The following is a 6810-nucleotide window of genomic DNA, read 5'->3' on the forward strand; positions in this document are numbered from 1 at the left end:
TGTCTGGGGAACGGCTGAGAAAAATATGTCAGGTTGAAAATATTAAGTTCTAATTTCACTATCTTAAAATTAGTTATATTGTCTGTTTAAGATAGATTTTGCTTATCAGGTTAAATATTTAAGTTCTTACGTAGCTATCTTCAAGTTAGTTACAATCTCTAAGATAGATAATGGATAATAATTGTATTAACAGTGTTAGTTATAACTAGACTAACGAGTTGATAAGGATCATTACTTATATAGCGTTCAAGTCTCTCGGAGAAATTGAAATCACCAAGTTATTCTTAATATATTTTTTTTTGTTTTCTTAATCTCGAATATATTTACCTGACTGGAATGATAATGTATAAATATATTTTTGTCTTTTTATAGATATATTTATATTTTTTTTAGGATAAATTGACTGAAATTTCTGACATTGAAAATTTATTGAATGAAGAAAATAAATGAGTGAATTTTTTAGATTTTAATATACTGTATATATATATATATATATATATATATATAATTGTGCCCAGTTAGCCACCCAAAGCTCATTGTAGGTGAAACTCTACTTTTATACAATAAAGACATCGAGAGAGAGAGAGAGAGAGAGAGAGAGAGAGAGAGAGAGAAGCTACAACACGCCTATGACCTTTTTCTCCTCAAAAGGTCAGACCATAATCTTCCAGGAAGGTCTTAACCTATATAGGAAGGAGCTACAACAACAACAACAACAACACAACAACAGTAATAAAATATATAACGGATGCAGTGGCAACACTCCTGCTAAATCTCACGGCTTTGGTTTAGAAGCCAACTTCCTAAATCTCACAGACTTAAATGTTATGATTCACGTAAAACTGATTTACATAATATAGAATAACATATGTATATTCATAAGTCAATGAATTTTAGTTCATTCATTACCAAAAACTGAAAATAAGATGCATAAATGATATCAAAAACGAGAAATTACTTTTCAAAAAGTGTAGGTTTATTCAAAACCAGCATTTTACGAAATCAGATTTTTAGTCATATGTTCTATCAAGCTAAATTTTAGGCCTACAGTCTGCTGAGCAGGCAAATTTCGATATGACATGACCTTGAGAGAGAGAGAGAGAGAGAGAGAGAGAGAGAGAGAGAGATACCTTTTACTTAGACTGATGGTGTTTGAGTTGGTCTATAAGCCATTGCTTAATATTGCACAAAAACATAAACCGGTTTTAGTTTTATTATTCAAAGTATATAATGCACAACAAAGACGTGTTTTATTTGCTATTGTTTGTTTGTTTATTATAGGCCTAAACAATAAACTTTCTGATGGTTTACCTAAAAGTAGTGGCACATAGGCCTAGGCCTATTGCTGCTCAATGTTGTATATTGATTTTATATATGGAATCAGCGTTGGAACCTAGGAGGCTATTCTTATATAAGATGAGATTTAAACAATTTCTCTCTCTCTCTCTCTCTCTCTCTCTCTCTCTCTCTCTCTCTCTCTCTCTCCAATTAGTACATAAGCTAATATATAAATTGCCATGACATAGCTAAAAAGTTAAACACAAAGTGACGTCACACGAACAAAGGTCAGAGAGAGAGAGAGAGAGAGAGAGAGAGAGAGAGACTTATTTCTTCTCAGTGCAAGGATCAAGCAACGGTACTTTTTGAGCAAATCTCATTTTTTTTTCAACAATTTCCTCAGAAAAGCGTCATCTAAATCTGACCTTTATGAACGAGGCCAATAAGGATCTTTTTCGCAGCCAAATAAATCCCGAGACAAAAATCAGCGATAGCGATGTCAAGTGGAAATTTTTTCTGGAAGATTTTTATCTTCTTTTATGGTAAAAATTTTATCATCACGATGTTTAAATTTCTCATAATGGTTAAAAATATGATTTTCTAGTTTTTTACGTATTGAAAAATATTGCTGAATAAGTTTGAGGTTAATATTACAACGAAATAGAAACATTTATTCGCTAACTGGTGCTGAATATTGCGAATAGTTGCCAAATACTGCCATAAAATTAACTCGCTTGACACGGCGTAGCACTGACGTATATAAAAAAAAAAACATTTTTTTTTGCCCCGATTAGGTCATGGTTGGGTGGGTGTTGGGGCCAGGTATGTCTCTAGGTCAGAGGTCAAGCCCTTGGACCTTTTTCCATCCCCTCCTGAAGAGGAAAAGTCCCTAGATAAGCCCAAAAGACATAAAAATAAATATTAGTTTACGAGGGCATGAGTTAGTGCACGATTTAGGCAAAATTATATTATAACGTGACTAGTACTCATAATATATAAAAGATATATATATTTCTCGATTAACTGAGATAGAAATACTCTCTCTCTCTCTCTCTCTCTCTCTCTCTCTCTCCATAGTTTGAGAGAAAGACTCATTTCTCTCTCACTCGGTCATTTCCCAAAATAGATCCGAGCGTCATTTCCATCGTAAATCAACCACGCCTCTCTCTCTCTCTCTCTCTCTCTCTCTCTCTCTCTCTCTGGACTATATATTTGGAACTTACTCCAAACCTCTGTGTTCCTTCGTGTCTACATAGTCTTCCTTAGTTGGTTCCTAACTGTGACCCACCAGAGTCGACTATCTTCCAGGTACATAATCAACTTCTTAGGTCAACAGAGAAATTGCTAGTTAACTAACACAAAAGGCTTCAAGCAGCTATAAAATACTGGAAAATACTTGAAAAGACTATACAACACTGGAATATACTTGAAAAAACTATAAAATACAGGAAAATACATGAAAAAGATATAAAATATTGGAAAATACTTGAAAAAGACTATAAAATACTGGAAAATACATGAATAAGGTGTAAAACACTGGAATATACTTGAAAAAAACTATAAAATATTGGAAAATACTTGAAAAAGCTATAAAATACTGAAAAATATTTGAAAAAGGCTATAAAAATACTGGAAAATACTTGAATAAAGTATAAAACACTGGAAAATACTTTAAAAAGCTATAAAATACTGGAAAAGGCTATAAAATCCTGAAAAATGCTTGAAAAAGCTATAAAATACTGGAAAATATTTGAAAAGGCTATAAAATACTGGAAAATACTTAAATAAGGTATAAAACACTGGAAAATACTTGAAAAAAGCCATAAAATACTGGAAAATGCTCGTAAAAGCGATAAAATACTGAAAAAGGCTATAAAATACTGGAAAATGCTTGAAAAAAGTTATAAAATACTGAAAAATGCTTGAAAAAAAGTTATAAAATACTGAAAAATGCTTGAAAAAAGTTATAAAATACTGAAAAATGCTTGAAAAAAGTTATAAAATACTGGAAAATGCTTGAAAAAAACTTTAAAATACTTAAAAATACTTGAAAAAAGCTATAAAATACCGAAAAAAACTTGAAAAGGCTACAAAACACTGGAACATACTTGAAAAAAGCTATAAAATACTGGAAAATACTAAGAAAAGGTTACAAAATACTTGAAAATACTTGAAAAAGCTGTTAAAATACTGGAAAAACCTATAAAACACTGGAAAATACTTGAAAAAGCTATAAAATACTGGAACATACTTGAAAAAAAGCTAGAAAATACTGGAAAATACTTGAAAAAAGGTGTAAAATACTGAAAAACACATGAAAAGGCTATAAAAACTGGAACATACTTGAAAAAAGCTATAAAATACTGGAAAATACTTGAAAGAGCTATAAAATACTGGAAAATACTAAGAAATACAGGAAAATACTGTCCTGTTGGTAAAAATACTGTCTACAGGAAAACTAGCACTACTAGACTTGAGATACACTTTTCTAAACCCACTGGGGTACACTTTTCTAAACGTCCCTGGTGTACGTCCCGGTGTACACTTTTCTAAATCCCCTAGTGTACACTTTTCTAAATCCCCTGGTGTACACTTTTCTAACCCCCTGGTGTACACTTTTCTAAACCTCCTGGTGTATACTTTTCTACCCCCTTGGTGTACACTTCTCTAAAATCTCTAGGGTACACTTTTCTAAACCCTATGGTGTACACTTTTCTAAACCTTATAGTGTACACTTCTGAAACACCCTGGTGTACACTTTTCTAATCACTCTAGTGTACAATTTTCTAAACCTTAGTGTACACTTTTCTAAACCCCCTGGTGTACACTTTTCTGAAACACCCTGGTGTACACTTTTCTACCCCCTTGGTGTACACTTCTCTAAAATCTCTAGGGTACACTTTTCTAAGCCCTATGGTGTACACTTTTCTAAACCCCCTGGTGTACACTTTTCTGAAACACCCTGGTGTACACTTTTCTAATCACTCTAGTATACAATTTTCTGAAACACCCTGGTGTACATTTTCCTAAAATCCCTGTGTACACTTTTCTACGCCCCTGGTGTACACTTTTCTAAAATCCCTGGAGTACACTTTTCTGAAACACCCTGGTGTACACTTTACTAATCACTCTAGTGTACAATTTTCTTAAACCCCTTGGTGTACATTTTTCTAAAACCTCTGGTGTACACTTTTCTAAAATCCCTGGTATACACTTTTCTGAAACCCCCCCCGGTGTACACTTTTCTGAAACACCCTGGTGTACATTTTTCTAAACCCCCTGGTGTACACTTTTCTAAAATCCCTGGTGTACACTTTTCTAAAATCCATGGTGTACACTTTTCTAAAATCTCTAGGGTACAATTTTCTAAACCTTAGTGTACAATTTTCTAAACCCCCTGGTGTACACTTTTCTAAACTCATTAATGTACATTTTTCTAAACCCCTATCCTTAACCCCAGAGGTCCTACCTCACATCCTCCAGCCCATAGGAAACTACCCTTTTCACCCCTGTGAGATCTTGAGTTGAACTTCATAGCTATCAACTATAAACTGAAGCTATTTGACAGAAGTCACAGAACACTGAACTGTAAACGGTATAGTTTTAGTCTTATTTCCCCTTCTCCTGGGGCTTCTAGGAGTTCTAGAACCCCCTTTCCTTAACCAGGGGGTTCCTAACCTCAACCCTGGGGTATACACGAATTTTCCCCAGGACCAAGTTCGATTCTTGTAAACCGGAAAAACATAAAATGTGCCTCTGTATCAATAGACCCATTTTAACCACCAATAACTCTTCCCTCCCCCTAGGGGGGCTGGGGGGCTAAAACCCCCCTTTCCCTCCCCCCTCGGAGGTCCTTAGAAGGCTAACCTAGTGCCCTCCATTCCTCAGGAATCCGCAGAAACCGCAGCAATTGCCTATGCGGTCTGTGTTAGTCTCTCTCTCATATGGTAACAATAGGAGAAGCCATTTTCAGTAATTTCCTTAGACTCATGTTCCGATATTTGCATTGGGAGGGCTGGAGTGACCTGTTTTTTTATTTTTTTTAGGAAATTTATGATTTTATATAGTTTTTCTCATGATTATATCATGTGAAATTGATGTTACGTTAATGTAGAGTCTCTATATTGTATTGCATAAGGGTTGGTTACATAAAAATGATGTAGCTGTATTTTATATTATTGGATTAATTCCCAGCGATGAATTTCGTGGATAATATAGTTACATAATGTCAAAATTACTCCATGAATAAATCATCTGAGATATATTTTAGCAACTAGGCCTATATTGCCTAAAAATTATATTATTTAAAGATATATCTATGAATAGAATTTTAAACCACATCTACATCATCAACAATATATAAAATATACCTTGATCCTATTTTATAACAAGAAAATTACTTAAATAAGAAAAATATCCACATAATTACATCATTCTTTTAATATTTCATCCAACTGTCATGTTGTAATTTCTTCCCAGATAGAAAAAAGAAAATGTATGTATTAAAATCACATGACTCAGCATCTAAGTGCAAACGAGTTGGGAAGAAGAAGAGCTCAGAGAAATTGTAAACAATGGGGCCTCTTCAATCACTCTTGGTTGGGAAAGCAAGACGGTGAAATCAAGGCTGTGTAGAATAAGGGGTTCACTTGGTTGAATAGCTAAACCTACACTGTGTAGAACACAGAGATTGTAACAATGTTCTCCAAAACCTTAAAAGGAAATAGCTAAATCTAGACTGTGTAGAACACAAGAGGTTATAACACAGAGATTGTAACAATGTTCTCAAAAACCTTAAAAGGAAATAGCTAAATCTAGACTGTGTAGAACACAGCGGTTGTAACAATGTTCTCAATAACCTTAAAAGAAAATAGCTAAATCTAGACTGTGTAGAACACAGAGGTTGTAACAATGTTCTCAGAATCCTTAAAAGGAAATAGCTAAATCTAGACTGTGGAGAACACGGAGGTTGTAACAATACACGGAGGTTGTAACAATGTTCTCAAAAACCTCAAAAGAAAATAGCTAAATCTAGACTGTGGAGAACACAGAGGTTGTAACAATGTTCTCAAAAACCTTAAAAGGAAATAGCTAAATCTAGACTGTGGAGAACACAGAGGTTGTAACAATGTTCTCAAAAACCTTAAAAGGAAATATCTAAATCTAGACTGTGTAGAACACGGAGGTTGTAACAATGTTCTCAAAAACCTTAAAAGGAAATAGCTAAATCTAGACTGTGGAGAACACGGAGGTTGTAACAATGTTCTCCAAAAACCTTAATAGAAAAGAGGTTGTAACAATGTTCTCAAAATCCTTAAAAGAAAACAGCTAAATCTAGACTGTGTAGAACACGGAGGTTGTAACAATGTTCTCAAAATCCTTAAAAGGAAATAGCTAAATCTAGACTGTGGAGAACACAGAGGTTGTAACAATGTTCTCCAAAACCTCAAAAGGAAATAGCTAGATCTAGACTGTGGAGAACACAGAGGTTGTAACAATGTTCTCAAAAACCTTAAAAGAAAATAGCTAGAT

Source organism: Palaemon carinicauda, chromosome 34 (assembly GCF_036898095.1).
Source record: "Palaemon carinicauda isolate YSFRI2023 chromosome 34, ASM3689809v2, whole genome shotgun sequence".
NCBI classification, from domain to species: domain Eukaryota; kingdom Metazoa; phylum Arthropoda; class Malacostraca; order Decapoda; family Palaemonidae; genus Palaemon; species Palaemon carinicauda.